Source organism: Apodemus sylvaticus, chromosome 4 (assembly GCF_947179515.1).
Source record: "Apodemus sylvaticus chromosome 4, mApoSyl1.1, whole genome shotgun sequence".
NCBI classification, from domain to species: Eukaryota; Metazoa; Chordata; class Mammalia; order Rodentia; family Muridae; genus Apodemus; species Apodemus sylvaticus.
The window spans coordinates 27,762,773-27,784,186 of NC_067475.1; the positions used below are offsets into that span (position 1 = coordinate 27,762,773).

The 21,414-nt window shown below is 36.9% G+C and overlaps 1 protein-coding gene across 1 annotated transcript in view; it reads right to left on the reverse strand.

The window, feature by feature from the left end:
* Tacr3 (tachykinin receptor 3) overlaps window positions 1-21,414 on the reverse strand; it is a 102,172-nt gene that overhangs the window by 46,972 nt on the left and 33,786 nt on the right. The gene's annotated exons all lie outside the window — the stretch shown is intronic.

Below are 21,414 nucleotides of genomic sequence, written 5' to 3' on the forward strand. Positions count from 1 at the left end.
TTACTGGATTCTCCTGTAGTAAATTCATCTCCCCATCACAAAAACCTGATGGATTGTCTGTCATACAGGCGATCTCTGTCTGGTTCTGCCTCTGTCTCTCTTCCTCCCTTTCTCCTTCTCCCTCTCTGTCTTTATTTCTATCCCTTTCATCTTTCTGTACCTAAGGAAATTAATTTTCTTCTCTTATCTTGCTAAATATTGGGATTGCAGGTATCAGGAGACATACTTGATCTGGGCTTTTGTCTTTGTGTCAGGGGTGTGCTGATTTTCTTAACAGTTGAACAGTGAAAGGAACATTTTCTTTCCTCTCTCTCTGTCTATATCTAGCTGGTCACCAAATTAGGACATTATTACAAGTTTTTCATTTCACCCACGTATATGTTTTATCTTTCCCCTTTTACTGTGCAAAAGCCTTTTCAGATTGTGTATTTTTGCTTTTATTACATCTATTCTTGGCAGGGAATAAAGAAGTCATTATTCAAACAACCATCATCTGATGCTTTTCTGCTACAATTTTTGTGAGCAGATTGAGTTTCAATTCCTTAACTTTTATTTCCAGTCGGTTTTCAGTTGATTTTCTTCAGTTGAATTTTGTGAATGGTATTACATAATGATCCAGTTCCTTTGCTGTTTTTGTGGTGATGGTGGTGGTGGTGGTTGTTGTTTTGGCATGTGGGTATAATCTCATCAGTCAATTTTGAAAAAAATTTTTTTTCCTCATGGAAATTTTTTATGAGCACTTTTATTTATTTTTTAATTAATCATTTTATTTGTTTACATTTCAAAGGATATCCCCCTTCCAGGTTACCCCGCCACAAATCTCCCATTCCATCCCCCCCTCTCCTCACTCCTTCATCTGCCCAAACATACTGACATGCAAAGCTATACTAAACGAAATCTGTAGGGTTTGTTTGTCTGTGTGTGTGTGTGTGTGTGTGTGTAGTGTGTGTGCATACGTGCATTCAAACATGATAAAAGTGCTCATAATATAAATTAACTGGACCACCAACAACCAACAACCAAAGAGTATACATGGAGGGAGCCATGACTCCAGATACATATTTAGTAGAAGATGGCCTGATCTGAAATCAATGGGAGGGGTGGGAGGCTTGATGTCCCAGCATAAGGGGTGCTAGAGGGGCAAGATAGGAGTGGGTAAATGGGTGGAGGAACATCCTCATGGAAATTTGATGATGCATGTATGGGTTCATTTCTAACCTCATTATATATCCCACTGGCACATATATCTTTTTCATTCAAATCTCTTGTTATGACTGATCTAATTTAATATCAGTACTTTGATGTCTCCAGATTATTTTCTTAGATTAAAATGTACCCCATCACTAACCATCAGTGAATGTGATACAAAAACCACAGGGAACTACGACCTCACATTTGTTATTACAGAAAGATTAAAATCAATAATGCAGAGATACACAAATTTTACATGATGTAAGTCCGAATATAAATTTGTACAGTATTACAGAGATAGTATCTTGGTGCCTCCATAAACTAGCATTAGTGATATATTATTTGGCAATTCTACTTTTGGAGACATGTACACACATACATGCACACACATACATGCATACACATATATGCATACACACATGTACATGTCCACAGAAAGTAATTGAAAGCATTCTTAGTATTTGGAATTCCTATCTCATGGAAACATTGTTCATATCAGTCAAGATAAACAGTCAATGTAAGTACATTAATGGGTTTATTAAAAAACATAGTACACATACGCAATAGAATATTTTTATCCTGGTGAAAGAAATATATTACTATTTTAGAAAACTATAGAATATTGTGCCAGGTTAAATAAACAATCTGTGGGAAGACAAATGACACACAATCTATCCTGTGTGTGTGTAAGCCAAATTTAGAAGTTAAGAGTGGAGCATTTGTCACTGGAGGTGAGAAGAGGTAACAGAGATTTGTTAGTAAAAGGCTACAAAGTTTCAATTAGATAAAAAATACATTTTTAAGATCTATTGTATAGCCAGTGGCTATAGTTAAAAAAATATTATATTGTACTTTTCAAAATTGCTAAAAATTCAAAAGAAGCAAGTATATACAAGTAATGAAGTAGATATAATATGCTAATTAGCTCAATTTAATAATTTCTTAAATATACATATGTCAAATACCAAAATACCTATGGGTTTAGTTAAGGTTTTATTGCTGTGAGAAGACAGCATGACCATGGCACCTCTTATGAAAGGAAACATTTAATTGGTGCTGGTTTAGAGTTTCAGAGGTTCAGTCCATTATTGTCATGGTGAGAAGTATGGCAGTATGTAGGCAGACATGGTGCTGGAGAAGGAGCTGAGAGTTCTAAACCTTGATCTGCAAGCAGTAGAAGGAGGAGACTGTTTTCTGCAGGAGGAGACTATCTTGCACACTGGGCAGAGTCTGAGTATAGTTGACTTCAAAGATTACCTACAGAGTGACATACTTCCTCCAACAATGCTACACCTCCTCATAGTTCCACTTCCTATGGTCAAGCATTTAAACACTTGAATCTGTTGTGCAAACCTATTCAGTCCACCACAGAGATTAGATGAGGGTGGCCACAAGTCCTTTGCAGTCCACAGTAGTGGAGAGAGTATTGTTTTGCTGTCCATAGCATGGATGGAAGTTTGATTTCAAGTGATGAGAATATGTGGATTTCTTTTTTTCTTTTTTTTTCTTTTCTAAATTCTTTGTTTACATTCCAAAACACTTTCCCCTTTCCAGGTTCCCCCTCCCCATATGTCCCATAAGCCTTCTCTAAACCCATACTCCAATCACCTCCCTCCTTTTTCTCTGTCCTGGTACTGCCCTACAATGCTGGATCAGGCCTTTCCAGGATCAGGGCCCTCTCCTTACTTCTTCATGGGAGTCATTTGATATGCTACTTGTGTCTTGGGTATTCAGAGCTTCTGGGTTAGTTAATATCCACTTATCAGTGATTGCATTCCATGTATATTCTTTTGTGATTGGGTTACCTCACTTAGGATGATATTTTCCAATTCCAACCATTTGCCGACAAATTTCATGACTTCATTGTTTTTAATTGCTGAGTAGTATTCCATTGTGTAAATATACCACATTTTCTGTATCCATTCCTCCATTGAGGGACATCTGGGTTCTTTCCAGGAACTCAAGAAGTTAGACCCCAGGGAACCAAATAACCCTATTAAAAATGGGGTACAGATCTAAACAAAGAATTTTCACCTGAAGAAATTTGGATGGCTGAGAAGCACCTTAAGAAATGCTCATCATCATTAGTCATTAGGGAAATGCAAATCCAAACAATTCTAAGATTTCACCTCACACCAGTTAGAATGGCTAAGGTTAAAAACTCAGGAGACAACAGGTGTTGGTGAGGATGTGGAGAAAGAGGAACACTCCTCCACTGCTGGTGGGATTGCAAGAAGGTACAACCACTCTGGAAATCAGTCTGGATGTTCCTCAGAAAACTGAACGTGATACTACCGGAGGACCCTGCTATACCACTCCTGGGCATATACCCAGAGGATTCCCCAGCATGCAATAAGGACACATGCTCCACTATGTTCATAGCAGCCTTATTTATAATATGTGGATTTCTGAGTCTTAAGTTTCCTGATCTCTTGAATGTATCAAAACCATCTCTATCAGGTCTGTGCCATAATAGGGCTTTTGTGAGGATCAATACAACATGTGAATGGTCTTTTTATTTCTGTTTAAAAAGAAACAGACAGTTTTATATACCTTCTTACATTTCTGTCACATGATGCCTTTAACCTCACAATATAAACCCATAAATAAGAGCATCATAATGCTTATTGCAGCTTTATAATGAAGCTTATTGCAGACAATAATAATTACAGACAACATAACAGGTTATTTTTGAATGTGTAGCATACAATGATCTCTTGAAATCCATACAGCTATGTGAGTATATGATTTCTTTTGTAATTTGAATATACGTTTGTAAATCATATTAACAAATACTAAAAGTTATGCTTGCATTTTGTTTATTACAAAACAAATATCCAATGTTAACACTGACACTTTTCATTCATTTTTTAAAGGTTCTAAGCTTGGACTCAGATACATTATGCTATGTGTTTCTGCCAACATTTGAAACTGGCACAATGACTATAAGCTTCTGCTGTATTGTATAACATTCAATAATAACTTAAAGAATGCTATGGATTTATCCTGTGCCCACATATTCTATATTTTAAACTCTTTTTAACTACATTAGAAATATATGTATTGGACTATGAAGATATCTTGGTGTTTCTGTGACTCCTAACAATGGGAATGGGTGTATCTGACTCTTTTGTTTGCTCTTGAGACTCTTTTTTTCCTATTGGGATACTTTGTCCAGTCTTTTGCCTTGTCTTACTGTATCTTGTTTTGCCATGTTTGGCTGTCATCTTTTCGAGATCTGCTCTTTTCTGAAAAGGAAATGAAGGAAGAGTGGATCTTGGGGAGAAGGGAGGTTGGGGGATGGGAGTGGAAGGAATGAATTTATTGTATGAGATAAGTGAATCTAGTTTCAATAGAAAATGAGAGAGAGAGAGAGAGAGAGAGAGAGAGAGAGAGAGAGAGAGAGAGAGTAGTACTCTTGAAGTGGACCCAAGTTCGGCACCCAGTAACTATGCTGGCCAACTCACAACTGCACCTATTTCTCTAATTCAAACCCCAGGGCATCTGAAGCCATCTTTTGGCTGTGTTACCTGCATTTATTTGTATAGATACTACTTTACACTACACTACACTACACTACACCACACACACACACACACACACACACACACACAAACACACACACTTTGAAAAGTAAAATGCATTTTCAAAATTGATTCCATTTGTATATGAGATTGCTATGTGTGTACTGACTTGCATGATTGGTGGCCATGAGGGCCAGAAGGGATCTTCTGAACACCTAGCATTGGAGTTGTGAATGGTTGTCAGCCACCATGTAGGTGATGGAAATTGAACCTAGGATCCTCTAGAAGAGCAACAAGTACTATTAACTGCTCAGCCATCTATCTAGCCCTATTAAATAAAGTTTGTTTTTGATTTTTCAAGAGAGGGTTTCTCTGTTGCCTTGGCTACCCTAGAACTCACTATGTAGACCAGGCTGACCTCAGACTCACAAAGATCTGCTGACTTCTGCCTCCTTAGTGCTGGTATTTTTTTTTTGTTTTTTGTTTTTTGTTTTTTGTTTTTTGTTTTTTGTTTTTTTGGATTTGTTTTTTCGAGACAGAGTTTCTCTGTATAGCACTGGCTGTCCTGGAACTCACTCTGTAGACCAGGTTGGCTTCAAACTCAGAAATCCGCCTGCTCTTTAAGAAAATCTTAAAAATAAGTAAAAATCTTTCTAACTAGATAAAATGAGTTTTATTTTTTATGCATGAATAAAGTGAGGAAATCTAAGGAGATCTTGAACAAAAAAGAATGAATGGGATAGACTGTGGACTTGGTATATAGTAGATATAAATTGTGAAATATTTATTAACCAGTATAATTTTAAAATATAAGCAATCAGATGTGATTACAGATGAGAGTATTGACTGAGTTTCAGATAATTTGTGGATTTAGAATATAGCTTATACTGTTGTTAAATATTTAAGTTGTTGTCAAGGACAAATTTATCAATGAATATTGGTGGGAAAATACAAAACCAAGCTTATAATCATTGTGGAATGCTGAATTATTGGTTCTGCCACATACCTTTTATTATATAATTATTCTGAGCTTAAGAAACTTTAAAATCCTTCTAAGGTAAGTCAGTTTGTATATTTAATAACTACAGGAATTAAACTTTAGAAGAATTTAAGCCTTTTAGTTTTCTAGGTGTCTTAAGTGTAGTGTCTTCAACTGTGTGGTCTCCCTGTTAAGATCTGTAAAGTGAACAACAGCATTGACAATGGACCTCACTATCCAACAGCTTCCCAAAATGCAGCCCACTACTCATTCTGGGCTTCAATCTTGAGCCACAGAACATGGAGAAATGAAGTTGGTACTGACTTGGCAGATTCATTGATTCCTGCTGATTAGCTATCTCAGTTAGACTTTTATTGCTCTGAAGAGACACCACGATCATTGCACCTCGTATGAAAGAAAACATGTAATTGGGGTTGGCTTAAAGTTTGAGCGGTTTAGTTCATTATCAGCATGGCAGGAAGCATGGCAGCTTGCAGGCAGACATGGAGCTGGAGGAGCTAAGAGTTCTATGTCTTGATCCACAGGCAGCAGAAGGAGCTTGTGTTCTACACTGGGTGGAGCTTGTGCATATATATGAGGCCTGAAAGCCTGCCCCCACGGTGATACACTTCCTCCATAGTGACACATTGCCTCTACAGTGGCACACTACCTCCAACAAGGCCACACTTACTCCAATAATGCCACACCTCCTAATAGTACCACTCCCTATGGGTCAAACATTCACACGCGCGCGCGCGTGCACACACACACACACACACACACACACACACACAGATACACGTCTATGGGACATACTTATTCAAATTATCACATTCCATTCCCTGGCCCCCATAGGCTTGTAGATATCACATAGTACAAAATGCATTTAAGCTAACTTAAAAAGTCTACATAGTCTATAACAATCTCAACCCTGTTTAAAAGTACAAAGTCTCTTCTGAGATTCATGTGCATCTCTTAAGTGTAGTCCCCTATAAAATCAAACTAAAAAAGCAGATTACATACTTTCAGTATATCATGGCACAAGATACACATTATCATTCCAAAACACAGGAAAAGAAATATAGCAAGGAATACAGGGACAAAACAAGACCAAAAACCAACAGGGAAAATGCCGAACTCTGTAATCTACATTCTCTTCTCAAAATGCTCTTCAGATCTCCAACTCCTTTCAGCTGTGTTGACTGCAACACACTTCTTTCTCTTGGGCTAGTTCCATTCCTTGTTAGAAGCTTCAGTGGGAATTCCATTTCTTTGGCATCTCTAACATCTTTGGGTCTCCAAGGCAATCCAGGCTTCTTCTTCTTCACAGCTTCATGCAATATCCTTTCTAGACCTGCATGCAGGAACACCCCTGCCACACACCTAGCCTCAGAACTTTGCTTAGTTGGCAAGGGAGATTCTGTCCTTGATTCTGAAGTCAGCATTACATGGCTGAAACCACCAAGTCCTACTTCTATCTGGGGGCTGAAACATGGTTCCCTCATTCAATTACATATTCATCAGCTTTTTTCCCAGTGGTTTCCTTCACTGATTAAGCTTGGCTTTTCTGTAACTTGCTCTGTAGATCAGGCTGACCTTGAACTCAGAGATATGCATGCTTCTCTCTCCTGAATGCTGGTATTAAAGGTATGTACTACCAAGCTTAGACCTAAGCTTTTCTCCAATTCCTTATCACAAGTAATTAATAAGCATGGTCACTATGCCTCAAAGTTTGGATTAAAGGTATGGATCAATCTAGATCTAAACTGGGTGTCATCTCACCTTATGATCCTTATCAAAAGCCTGTGCCTTCTAGCTTCAAAGGCATGAAGATCCAAGTGATATTGCCTTCCTGCCTCAAGATTTATATCACGGGTGGGGCCTCCATTTCTGGATTGTAGTTCATTCCAGAATTAGTCAAGTTGACAACTAAGAATAGGCATCACAATCCACCCCTTTGTCAACTCTTCACACAATCTTATCTCGTTATGTCTAAATGAAATCAGTAACCAGGTCAAAAATAATGCCCAACATGATATAACTGTCTCTCATACAACTGCAAATGTATAAAACATAACAAGATTGAAAGAATGCCAAACATGATAAACCTACTTTGTTTACAACCACAAACACATGGGTTAGCAATGTCCCTTGGGGAACATCCTTTTCACAAAATGGAAGCTTAACTGTTTGGGATCTTGCCCTAATTGCCTTTTGATTATCTTAATTACACTTAATATCTTTTATCTGTTAATCTCTTTGAACTTAGGTATTACCTCCATTCCCATTCCTGATGTCCCTTTAACCCTTGAACCATACATTTTTTTTAAAAAAATTTTTCTTTCTCAGCTTGCTACATTTGATCAAAACACTCTTCATTAGAGGCAACCACAGGAATATTGCCCATCAAACAGTACTAAGAACATTCTCTTCTAATCCAAAGTCTCCAAATCCACATTCCTCCAAACAAAACTATGTTTAGGCCTACCAGAAATACCCCTGTCCCTGGTACTAAGTTCTGGCTTATTTAGGGTTTTATTGTTATGAACAGACACGATGACCATGGCAAATCTTATAAAAGAAAATAGTTAGTATGGGCTAGTTTACATTTTGAGAGGCTTAGTTCATTATCATAATGTCAGGAAGCATGGCAGCTTGCAGGTAGACATGGAGTTGGAGGAGCTAACAGTTCTACATCTTGATCCACAGGAAGCTGAAGGGGACTGTGTTCTACATTGCACAGATCTTGAACATGTATGAGACCTCAAAACCTACCTCCACAGTGATGCACTTCCTTGAACAAGACCACACCTCCTAGTAGTGCCACTTTCCATGGGCCAAGCCATCACACACATGAGTCAATGGGGCATATGTATTCAAACCAGAACACTAGCTTTGACAGTGTTGGAACTTGCTGTGTGTCTTATTGTAGGAGTAAAGCAAACACTGACATTACCCATCTGTGAACCCTGTAAGCTACATGCACATATGAAAAGCCACTGGTTTTGAAAACATGTAGAAGGCCTGTGCAATCTCATGCCAAACAAGGATCCCAGCATGGATGGGAGGTTAAGGACAAAAGTACTGCCTCTGACTGAGGAGCTATTGGCAAGCATGAGCTGCTGAGAGAGGAATAGCCACACTTTAAGATGTAGCCACTGGGAGGTTGATGGTTCTCTGGGGGAAGCTGCACAAACAAGAACGAGTTTACAGCACAAACTGGGCTTGGTTTTAAAAGCAAAAAAGTAGAATATAAAGATATTGGGAAGGGGCTTGCATCTGGGAAGAATTGAGAAAGAGAGGTGAATCTAATCCAACAGTTGTGATATTTTCAAAGAACTAATAAAAACGAGAAAAGAAAGTAGGCAAGAATTTATGAATAAAATGTGTTGATAAAGCATAAGAAACTGAGACAAAAAAAATAAGTCAGAGAAGTCACAATAAGAAACAAGTCAAATATCCATGAATTTCAACCAGGTAAAATTACTCATGCTGTACACAGGAACAACAAAGTCTGAGAACTTCCATTCTATTCAAGTTTTTAAATTTACCAACACATATTCATAGCAATAAGACAGGTAAATTTCTAAGTATTTAAGCAATTACATGAAAGTTTTTAAATTTCTACACATCACTAACTTTGAGCATCATGAATAAATGTAAACGTCATGTGTATTTTTAAAAAGCTCGTTAGATAAAAGCCTAAGTTACAAATGGTCCTCCCTGAAAACACACATACAAGTAACACTGTACAGGATGATGAGGAATATATATGTATGTGCACACACACACACACACACACACATGTAAAAACGATTAATGAAAACAGCAATTTTGAATTTGAAACAGAGCAAGGATGGACATATGAGAGGGTTTGGAGGGAGGAAAGGGAAGGGTAAAATAATGTAACTGTATTGTAATTTCAAACAAGAGAAGAAATAATAAAAAAGCAAACAATTGAATAAACATAAAAGTAATTTTATATGTCTGATTGAAAATAAATTATGTCAGAGAAGTCTACCTACTGCTCTCGTGAGTGGTTACTTCTTTTTTGTTGATCATTTTACAACACATTACAAAATAAATTTCTTTTTCTAAAGACTTCTAGTCCTTTCTTCTGATTTCTTTTTTTAATTAAATTACGAGATATGTAGTCCACATATCAGTCATTATCTGTTGACATTTTGTTTTCTACAATGCCTTAAATCATATTTATCTTTAGAGTTACATAAAGAAGATCAATTTTCTTCCTGATTTCAGCTGATCATTCAACTTCAAAAAGAATAGATTTGAGATTACATTTAAGGATATATTAGAGTTACTAAGAAAATCACATTAATAGCCAAAAAGCATACAAATGATAAATCCAACAAAATTTTGAAATACTTGTGTTTCTTAAAATGTATTTAGCATGTGTTTATTTACATAGGTATATTTTGTCTCATTTCCATTCATATAATGTTTGCATGGTACCAAAATTGCGTATAGGCAAGTGATCACACACATAAATTAAAACTGTTAAATTAACCCAAGTTCTTGCAATTTATATGACTTAAAATACTTGACAAATAAGCAAACTCTGACTTGTTGCAAGTATAAGGATTGTTAGGTATTTTAACTCACATCTTTAATTTCAACACTCAGAAAGCAGAAGTAGGTGGATCTTTGTGAGCTCAAGGTCAACCAGGGCTACATAGTGAGGCCCTGTTGTCCAAAGAGACAAAAAACCAAATGAAACCAAGAAGATGTCTTCAAATTGTTAACATTTGTTTGCCTGTTCTGTTGGTTGGGATATATTCCTTGGTTAGATGTTTAAGTTATTCTGTTCAGTACTTTCCATGTATCCAGACAGGAGATCACATCATTTGAGACAAAGGAAGGTCTCTTCATCGTAGTTAAAAGACTATGCTTAAGTTTTATTGGGTGGGACCCATGTGTAGAGTTTATATATAAATGGTTAGGCAGACATCTCATTATTTTACAGAGAAATAAGTTTCACCCTGTGAGCTGTTTCCTTTTGGTTATCTGCATAAGACATCATGGGTCAGTAGAGGTCAGAATCCAGATGCTCTGGTTCTGCTCATTAAAGTGTGGAGTTCTCCAACAGAGCTAAGATGCCATAAGAGAGTTTGCAGCCTCAGCTTGCAATGGTTAACTTTTTCTGCGTAGAAAGCAGTCCTGCTGAAAGGCAAGAGCAGCCCTCCTTTTGTCCCAGGTAGCTTAGCCCAGCCATTTGTCCCAAAATGGCCTCCACAAGTAACCATAGTCTTAAGTTTTAAAGAAAGAACATATATTTGGCTGTCTTAATAAATATGACATATTGTTGGCTAATATTGCTGGCATGTAGCTGATAATTGAAAATTGCTTCTCCTTTGGGATTTCACTGTAAATTATTGCTACTTACAACTTTAAATTCACATTGAGACATGTAACTCCATATACAAAAAGCTATTAATATAGTAAAACATGTTCAATTTATGTTTTTTCCTTGGGAAAATGATTATGTCTAAGTTGGAAATTTCTTAGAATGTTGCTTCAAGATATAAATTTAAAAATGAATCAAAATAAGGCCTAAAGGACAAGTAAATAGAAAAATGTGAAAAAGATTCAAAGATATGCATGTATAGTAAAGCAATAATTATAAATTTTTATAAAAATTTTTGTCATAAAGTAATATTTTTCTTAAAATAAAATGAGAAACAAGGCTTAAGTCAGTAAAATGTGAGTATAAGAGATGGTAATGAGGCAATCCTGGAGATTACAGTCTTACTTCAGATCTCTAAGCACTTCCAGAGTCAACAAGAAAGAAAAGAAAGAAAGAACAGAAGAAAATTCCTTCTAGAGTTGTAGAGTCATAGACTTGTCTTTTCATCTGGAAGAGAATGCATGTGGAGTTTGCCTTCCATTCTCCTCCTGGTAACTCCAAAGGAAAGAAGACATTATCTTGGGTAAGTACCCTCAGCTCCCAGACAATGGGCCATTAGCTACCAGTAAGGCTGTGTCCACATCAGTGTGTACCCATAGGCTGGATGGATACTAGAACAAGGAAGGGAGCCAATTTAATCCCTACCCACTCCTTAAACAGATACAATGATGTGGACACAGGCCTCCCATTTGGTTGCTTTGGTACAATCTGGATTTTTCTGTGAAGAGCCATGGCTTCCAATAATACCATAATACTTGTAAAAGTAATACCAAACTACTCAATTTTAGAAACACACACTCTGTATTGACTACCAACAAGGACACACAACAGAGAGGGAACATAGTGTTGAAGGATACCTAGAAAGGGAAGTTAAGCAGTTCGTTGAGCCTCTGACTTGTAAAATTGGTTCAAAAGTCTTACAGCTAGTTTTTATGCTACCGAGTGCCCCGCTTCTTAAGTGGTCCCTTACATTACGGGGCAGTTACAACATCACACCCAGTCACTAATGTTCTCAAGCAGCTAAAGGAAGCAGTGTCTGATCTAGATATCTGCTTCAGTCCTCCCCAGACAGTCAAACCTTGCTTGACAGCTAATGATATTTTCCTACTGCCTTGTCATCAGAGCTTCAAATACAGCATTTCCAAGAACTCATTAACTATGTAAATTCAAACCAAATGGATATCCAGAATCAGCCTGTGATAGATGCTAAAATGCATGGTTGTCAGCTAGAATAATTTTATAATTAGTGGCCAACATTGGGTAGATTATGCAGGGGCTTCTTTATACTGAGGAGAAAGCTTCCCATTCTCTAGAATTCCAGTTAAAAAATCTAAAATAATATCCAGACTTAAAAACACTCAAATTAAAAAGGGGAAGACATTGACTTTCTGTACCAGATATGCCTTCTCAGTAATTTAAACTCCTGGTACAACCCAGGGAGAGAGAGAAATTATTTCTCAAAACTGAGCCCCAAAGCTCTGGAGCAGCGAACTGGAGAGGCTTTACAGTGGCAGAAGGAACCAAGGTAGACCCTAAATATGTCTGGGTTTCTTTTCTCAGTTATATAGGGTGAGCCTTTTATGTATTCTCTTTAAGGTCAACTATTAGCCCTGACTTCTGTATGGTTAACATCTAAGAAACTGTACCTCTTGCCTATGAAATATAAACAAACCCATTGTCATTTTGAATATATAGATATAATCTGAATCTGGAGGTTTACTTTTTTAGAGTAAGTTGAATGAACTGGGAGAAAATTTAACCTATTTTTCCACAACTAAATCATTTCTTTTACATGTCATTGAATTCCCCCAGAGATAAAAGGCACACTGTAAACAGAAGTCTCCTGCCCAAAGGAATTGCCTGGAGCACGAAGACGTTAGGTTAAGAGGTACAGTTTCTTAGATGACAAATATACCATTTTTCTTAAGTTAAAAAGAAAGCAGTGGTAGAAATTTGGTAGTAGAAGGAAGTGTCCATCTTTTGAATTTAAAATATGTCCTCTGTCCTGCCAGGGTTCCAAGCAATTCCTTAGGGATAGGACAACCTCTATGTAAATATGTATAATCTTCATAAATCTCCAGCCTTTCTTTGTCCAAGGAGAGCATTGCTTTGGAAATAACTTTTACATTCTTGCAGGTTGCAGATAATAAATAAATAAATAAATAAATAAATAAATAAATAAATGAATAAATAAATAAATATTCCTTCGCCCCCATGTCTTAGCTATGCCTATTTTGAAGTTTCATTAACTAACATGAGTACACATTGTGTTCAGTTACAATGTACCCTAAAATATTGAGAATTATGGCAGTTGTTATATATCTCACATGTCAAGATTATTTTTCCCCAGAAATGATGCCCAGATCTGAATCTGTAATCGTCAAATGTGAAATGCTGAGAAGCGTCTTAGAAATCTTTTCAAGTCATTGTTACATAGTCAAGACATGTACATACATGCTCTTCATAGGGTAACATTAAAAAAAAAACCCTTTTAATAAAGGCATGCGCACGTTTACTTCTCAAGCATTACTGGAAAGCCTGAGAGGATTATGGAACCTCGTCTTGGCTTTCCACAGTGATGCTTTCCCAGTGTCACCATGGAGGGCAGGGAGACCAGTCAATCAAAGGCTTTCAGGTAAGTCTTGCTGGCAGTCACTGCACAGCATAGCTGCAAAGGGCTATCTGATCTCAGCATGTACCACAAGGCACACTAGAGGGCGCTAGCCTGAGTGGACAGACAACTATTTGTTCTTAAGCTGCTTTGTCTCAATGGGGTACAGATCTAAACAAAGAATTTGCTCTTGAAGAAATTCTGATGGCCTTGAGACACCTTAAGAAGTGCTCAACATCATTAGTCATTAGGGAAATGCAAATCAAAACAACCCTGAGATTTCACCTTACACCAGTCAGAATGGCTAAGGTCAAAAACTCAGGAGACAGCAGGTGCTGGCGAGGATGTGGAGAAAGAGGAACACTCCTCCACTGCTGGTGGGGCTGTAAGATGGTGCAACCACTGTGGAAATCAGTCTGGCGGTTTCTCAGAAAACTGGACATAACACTTCCGGAGGACCCTGCTATAACTCTTCTGGGCATATACCCAAAGGATTCCCCGGCATGCAATAAAGACACATGCTCCACTATGTTCATAGCAGCCTTATTTATAATAGCCAGAAGCTGGAAAGAACCCAGATGCCCCTCAAAGGAGGAATGGATACAGAAAATGTGGTATATTTACACAATGGAATACTACTCAGCAATTAGAAACAATGAATTCACAAAGTTTTTAGGCAAATGGTTTGATCTGGAAAATATCATCCTAAGTGAGGTAACCCAATCACAAAAGAATACACATGGAATGCAATCTCTGATAAGTGGATATTAATTAGCCCAGAAGCCCTGAATACCCAAGGCACAAATCGCATAACAAATGACTCCCATGAAGAAGTATGGAGAGGGTCCTGATCCTGGAAAGGATTGATCTAGCATTGGAGGGAAATATAAGGACAGAGAAAAAGGAGGGAGGTGATTGGAGAATGGATGGAGAGAAGAAGGTTTATGGGATATATGGGGAGGGGGGATCCGGGAAAGGGGAAATCATTTGAAATGTAAACAAAGAATATAGAAAATAAAAATATTAAAAAAGAAACAAGACAAATAAAATCTAATATCTCAAGCATAAAAAAAAAAGAAAAAAAAACACAGAGTGATAATGTAACTCGACCTTGTCAGAAACTTTAGATGTGTATGGCTTGGGTTTTGTTTCTTTCCAATAAAAGAGCATACTTTTAAAAGAACCAACTGCATGTTTCATCTTTCTCTGCTGGATCAAATTATTTGCATAATCTAAAAAGGATATGAAGTAAATATACTCCAACAGTGTTCATTCATTCATCAGTCCAAATAAAAACATTTTTCAAAATAGCTGAATTAATAATATTTGATAAATCCCTATCACTAATTTCTATTTTAAAGTCTTATGATAGTTATTTTTTCTTGTTGTTGGAAAAATACATGAGAGAAACTTCTAAAGCTGTTTTGTAGTTCTTTGCTCCATTTTCCTAAGACATTTACTCTTAACATAGTTGATATATCCCTATATGATTATATATGACACATATGATTATATATATTTAAAAGTAAGACACACAGGTATTTAACAGCAGATCTATTGTGATTAAAAATTGTAGAGGAAATTACTACAATTGTCAGAGTCCCATGGGCAATGACAAAGAAGAAAATCCATTCAGAAAACCATGACTACTATGAAAACAATAGTAAGACTAAGAATACAGATATCTTAACAAACTTTTGGGCAAAAAATGCATGGAAATTACTAATGTGGTATGAAGACATACAAATGTGACAGAGCTATCACAAACCATCTCCCTTAGGACTTTATAAAATAACATTTCCATTTTCAAATTTAATATCACAGTAGTGTTCTGAATAGTCTACATTCGTCAAAGAAGAACTTTGACAGGATTATTAATAAATTGCTACTGAGGGTAAACACGGGATAAAAAATGTAGCCCAGCATTAGCAATTTTGGTAGATATCTGATATTTAAATTTTATATCTGGTTCAATCAATCTATTTTTACTTGAAGTGCTGAGGTTCTCCACATATGTGTGTGTGCATATATATATATATATATATATATGAATTGACATACATGTAGCCCATATATATGTGATGTAAAAATTTTAAACCAGAATATTTATTATAATTAGGGATATATTTAGTTATGTTATGAGATATATAAATTTCTTTGAAACTATAAAATGTACAAAGAAGGTTTATTAATGTGTTATGTTGCTCATATTTCTTCCATTAAATTCCAGTTTTTCACATTTAATTCAAATGTTGGAACAATAATCAGATTGACTTATAGTTCTCTTTTGATTCTTTTATCTTTTATTTTTTGGAGATTAGAACATAGTAACACAATTTCCTCCTTCCTTTTCCTCACTCCAAATTATCATAAACCTCTCCTTGCTCTCTTTCAAATTCATGGCCTTTCCCCCAATAATCATTATTGTATGTGTGTGTATTCATACAATATTGCTGAATGTACACATAATTATTCCTAAATACATAATTTCAACCTGTCAGTTTGTATAATGTTACATGTATGCATGTTTTCAGGGTTGACCATTTGGTGTGGGATAATCAATTAGTGTGCTCCTCCCTGGGAAGATTCTCTCTTTCTCTCTCATTCAGGAGTTGAGGCCTCTTGGGCGTTCTTTCCTCCACTGAGCACGTCTGTTACCACTGTCCTCGATAAGCTCATGTTTAGAAGCCATGTTTGTGAGACTTATTGGATGTAGCTTTTGACATTACTATGCCCTGTAGTTCTTGTTAAATTCTATAGGTTTATAAAGTATAGACACCTGTTTTCAGGTAAAACACTATAACAGTAGTGATGTGTTGTTTTGTATGAGGGGGTGTTAATTTATTTCCTAAGGATGATTACAGCCAGTGATATTACTCCCAAAGATCATGTACTTAGGTAATATACTTTTAGAAACTGAGAGGCAGTGGTTAATCCCAATTATCTAAAAATTTCATATCATTTGAAGTATTGGACATATTAGGTCCCATAAATGTAAGCATACAATGTACTACCTATTCTTCAAAGGATTTAATATAGCATAACTAAGGATTATGGGAGAAAGAGATGGAAAGAATGGCTGAGTCTTTCTTTTAACTTCTTGCTGTCGTTCTACTCTCTGTAGACTAGGCTGGTGCTGAATTTTATGTCTTCCCATGTTAGCTTTCTGAGAGCTGATATAGAGGGGCCAACATGACTGGCTAGCTAATTTTAAGTGTATTTAAGGTATGTTCATACTTTTGTTTTGTTTTGTTTTCCAAAACAGGGTTTATTTGTATAACCCTGGTTGTCATTGAACTTGCTCTGTAGACCTGGCTGGTCTTGAACTCACAGAGATCAACCTGCTTCTGCCTCTGAAGTGCTGGGATTAAAGGAGTACACTGTTACTGCCCAGCTAATGTGTTTATTCTTATATCATATTTTTAAAGATGTTAGTCAACATTTGTCAATCATTTACTTTTAACTGACTAGACCAAGGTTGTTGTCCTGAATGGTCATGGCTAATTTGCACCACTACATCCAGTAGTTTGGTATTCTGTCTCAAGTCTAATTAGTATTATCAATGATATATTTATTCTCTTGGAAACAGGCCATAACTGAAGAGAGCATCTAAGGCAATATTTACAGATCTGATGACATGAAAAATATGAGATTAAAATGCTGTATAGAGACACTGTATGGCATTTCACAGTATACCAGGATATTTTTATACACACATACATGCATGAATGGGGGTAAACACACACACACACACACACACAGACACGAATAAGATGGATATATCCATGTGCTACATGATATTTAAAAGTTAGATTTTCAAAGAAAGAGAACCTCAGACCAATTTTTCTTATGAATATTGATGCAAAAATACTCAATAAAATTCTCGCCAACCGAATCCAAGAACACATCAAAACGATCATTCACCATGATCAAGTAGGCATCATCCCAGGGGTACAGGGATGGATCAATATACAGAAATCCATCAATGCAATCCACTACATTAACAAACTCAAAGAAAAAAAAACACATAGTCATTTCATTAGAAGCTGCAAAAGCATTTGACAATATTCAGCATCTTTTCATGTTAAAGGTCTTAGAAAGAACAGGAATTCAAGGCCCATACCTAAACATATAAAAGCAATATACAGCAAACCAGTAGCCAACATCAAACTAAATGGAGAGAAACTTGAAGCAATCCCACTAAAATCAGGGACTAGACAAGACTGCCCTCTCTCTCCACATTTATTCAATATAGTACTTGAAGTTCTAGCTAGAGCAATTAGACAACATAAGGAGGTCAAAGGGACACAAATTTGAAAGGTAGAAGTCAAATTATCACTATTTTCAGATGAAATGATAATATACTTAAATGACCCAAAAAAACCTCCCCCAGAGAACTCCTACAGATGATAAACTACTTCAGCAAAGTGTCCAGATATAAAATTAACTCAAACAAATCAGTACCCTTCCTGTAAAAAAAGATAAACAGATTGAGAAAGAAGTTAGGGAAACGACACCCTTCACAACAGTCACAAACAATATAAAGTATTTTGGTGTGACTCTAACCAAAGAGAAAGTTCTGTATGACAAGAACTTCAAGTCTCTGAAGAAAGAAATCAAAAAAGACCTCAGAAGATGGAAAGATCTCCCATACTCATGGACCGACAAGATTAATATAGAAAAATGGCCATCTTGCCAAAAGAAATCTATAGACTCAAGGCAATCCCCATCAAAATTCCAACTCAATTCTCCACAGAGTTAGAAAGAGCAATTCTCAAACTCATTTGGAATAACAAAAAACCCAGGATAGCTAAAACTATACTCAACAGTAAAAGAACTTCTGGGGGAGTCAGTATCCTGGACCTCAAGCAGTACTACAGAACAATAGTGTTAAAAACTGCATGGCAGGCAGGTAGATCAATGGAATAGAATTGAAGACCCAGAAATGAACCCATACACCTATGGTCACTTGATCTTTGACAAAGGAGCTAAAACCACCCAGTGGAAAAAAGAACATTTTCAACAAATGGTGCTGGGTCAACTGGTGGCTAGCACGCAGAAGAATGCAAATTGATCCATTCTTATCTCCTTGTACTAAGCTCAAGTCCAAGGGGATCAAGGACCTCCATATAAAACCAGACACACTGAAACTAATAGAAAAGAAACTGGGGAAGACCCTTGAGTACATGGGCACAAGGGAAAAGTTCCTGAACAGAACATCAATAGCTTTATGCTCTAAGATTAAGAATTGACAAATAGGACCTCATAAAATTACAAAGTTTCTGTAAGGCAAAGGACACTGCCAATAGGACAAAATGGCAACCAACAAATTGGGAAAAGATCTTTACTAACCCTACATCTGACAGAGGGCTAATATCAAATATATACAAAAAACTCAAGAAGTTGACTCCAGAGAGCCAAATAACCCTCTTAAAAATGGGGTACAGAGCTAAACAAAGAATTTTCACCTGAGGACTATCGAATTGCTGAGAAGCACCTAAAGAAATGTTCAACATCGTTAGTCATCACAGAAATGCAAATCAAAACAACCCTGAGATTTTACCTCACACCAGTCAGAATGGCTAAGATTAAAAGCTCAGGAGACAGCAGGTGCTGGTTAGGATGTGGAGAAAGAGGAACACTCCTCCACTGCTGGTGGGATTGCAAGCTTGTACAACCACTCTGGAAATTAGTCTAGCGGTTCCTCAGAAAACTGGGCATGACACTTCCGGAGGACCCTGCTATACCACTCCTGGGCATTTACCCAGATTATTCCCCAGCATCTAATAAGGATACATGCTCCACTACGTTTATAGCAGCCCTACTTATAATAACCAGAAGCTGGAAAGAACCCAAATGTCCCTCAATGGAGGAATGGATACAGAAAATGTGGTATACTTACACAATGGAATACTACTCAGCTATTAAAAACAATGAATTCATGAAATTCTTGGGCAAAAGGGTGGAACTGGAAGATGTAATCCTAAGTGAGGTGATTCAATCACAACAGAACACACATCTTATGTACTCACAGGCAAGTAGATATTAGCCCAGAATTTGGAATACCCAAGACACAATTCACGTATCAAATGATGCCCAAGAAGAAGGAAGAACAAAGTATGAATACTCTGGTCCTTCTTACAAGGGAGAACAAAATACCCATAGACGGGGATACAGAGACAAAGTATGGAGCAGGGACTGCGGGAAAGACCATCCAGAGACTCCCCCACACACACCCAGGGATCCATCCCATAGACAGTTACAAAACCCAGACACTATTTTCGATGCCCATAAGTACTTGCGGACTGGAGCTGGATATAGCTGTCACCTGGGAGGCTCTGCTAGTGCATGACAAATATAGAGGGGGACACTCTCAGACAGCCATTGAACTGAGCCCAGGGTCCCCAATGTGGGAGCTAGAGAAAGGACCCAAGGAGCTCAAGGGGTTTGCTGTACCATAGGAGGAACATCGATATGAGCCACCCAGTACTCCCAGAGCTCCCAGGGACAAAGACATCAACCAAAGATTACACATGGAGTTACCCATGGCTCCAGACACATAGGCAGCAGAGGATGGCTTGTTGGACATCAAAGGGAGGAGGGGCCTCTGGTCCTAGAAAGACTCCATGCAGCAGTGTAGGGGAATACCAGGACAGGAAAGCAGGAGGGGGTTGATTGGGAAACAGGGGGAGGGGAGATGGCTTATTGGACTTTCAGGGGGGGGGTGCAGGAAAGGGAAAACCATTTGAAATGTAAATAAAGGGTATATCTAATAAAAAATAGTTAGATTATATGTGTGTGTATTTGCACCTATTATGTGTCAGATAAAATAAAGTCAGTAGCCAATTTTTAAAAAATGAATAAGAAGAAATGAAGAAATATTTATTCTTTAAAATTAAGGTAAAATGAGAATTACTGTGCAGACACTGTTAGAACCTTGGATAAACAGGAAACCCAAGGTCGAGGTGACGGCTATGAGATGCCCGTGGCCATCCTGGCCTTTTTACATTGTCTGTTAGTACAAACTCTGAGAGAAAGAGAAATGGCTCAGAACATTTACCTGTCCTCTTCTCTGAAATAATCTAGAAAAGTCATGTTCCTGTGGGTTGGTATTTCCATTCTCAAAGCGTAGGTAATGAATCAAGGGCACACTTATGTCTTATTTTCACCAGTAATGGAAAAGGGTAAAAGAGACAAACTTCCTCTTGCTTTTTGTTCTCAATGAGGCTTCATGTTAAAAAATGAAAGAGCAAACATAAAATTTTCATTTCTTCCTAAAGAAATATTACATGTATATGAAAAATGATTAAAACATGGAATAATGGACTTAGATTTCTTGAAATTTATTCTCTAACCTCCCGTCTGTAACACAGAGTGGCATCTTCAATAATTATAACAATAATCATATTGCATATTGCATATTATTTTAGTTTTTCTCCCTCATGCATTAAAGGTTGCCTTTGCATATCATTTATAAGATGAAGTTTTGAAAAATATAAAATAAAATATCTTATCTGTTTAAATTATATATACATCTATATCATATCTGCATTTAGTCAGAAATAAATCATGCTTACTCCTTGTTTTTTAATATAAAAAGTTGTGATGCATAATGTCTAAAATAAGTATTGTGTGCTGTCATTCATGACTATCAGGGAAAGGGTGTGGTATCAAAACGGCAAAC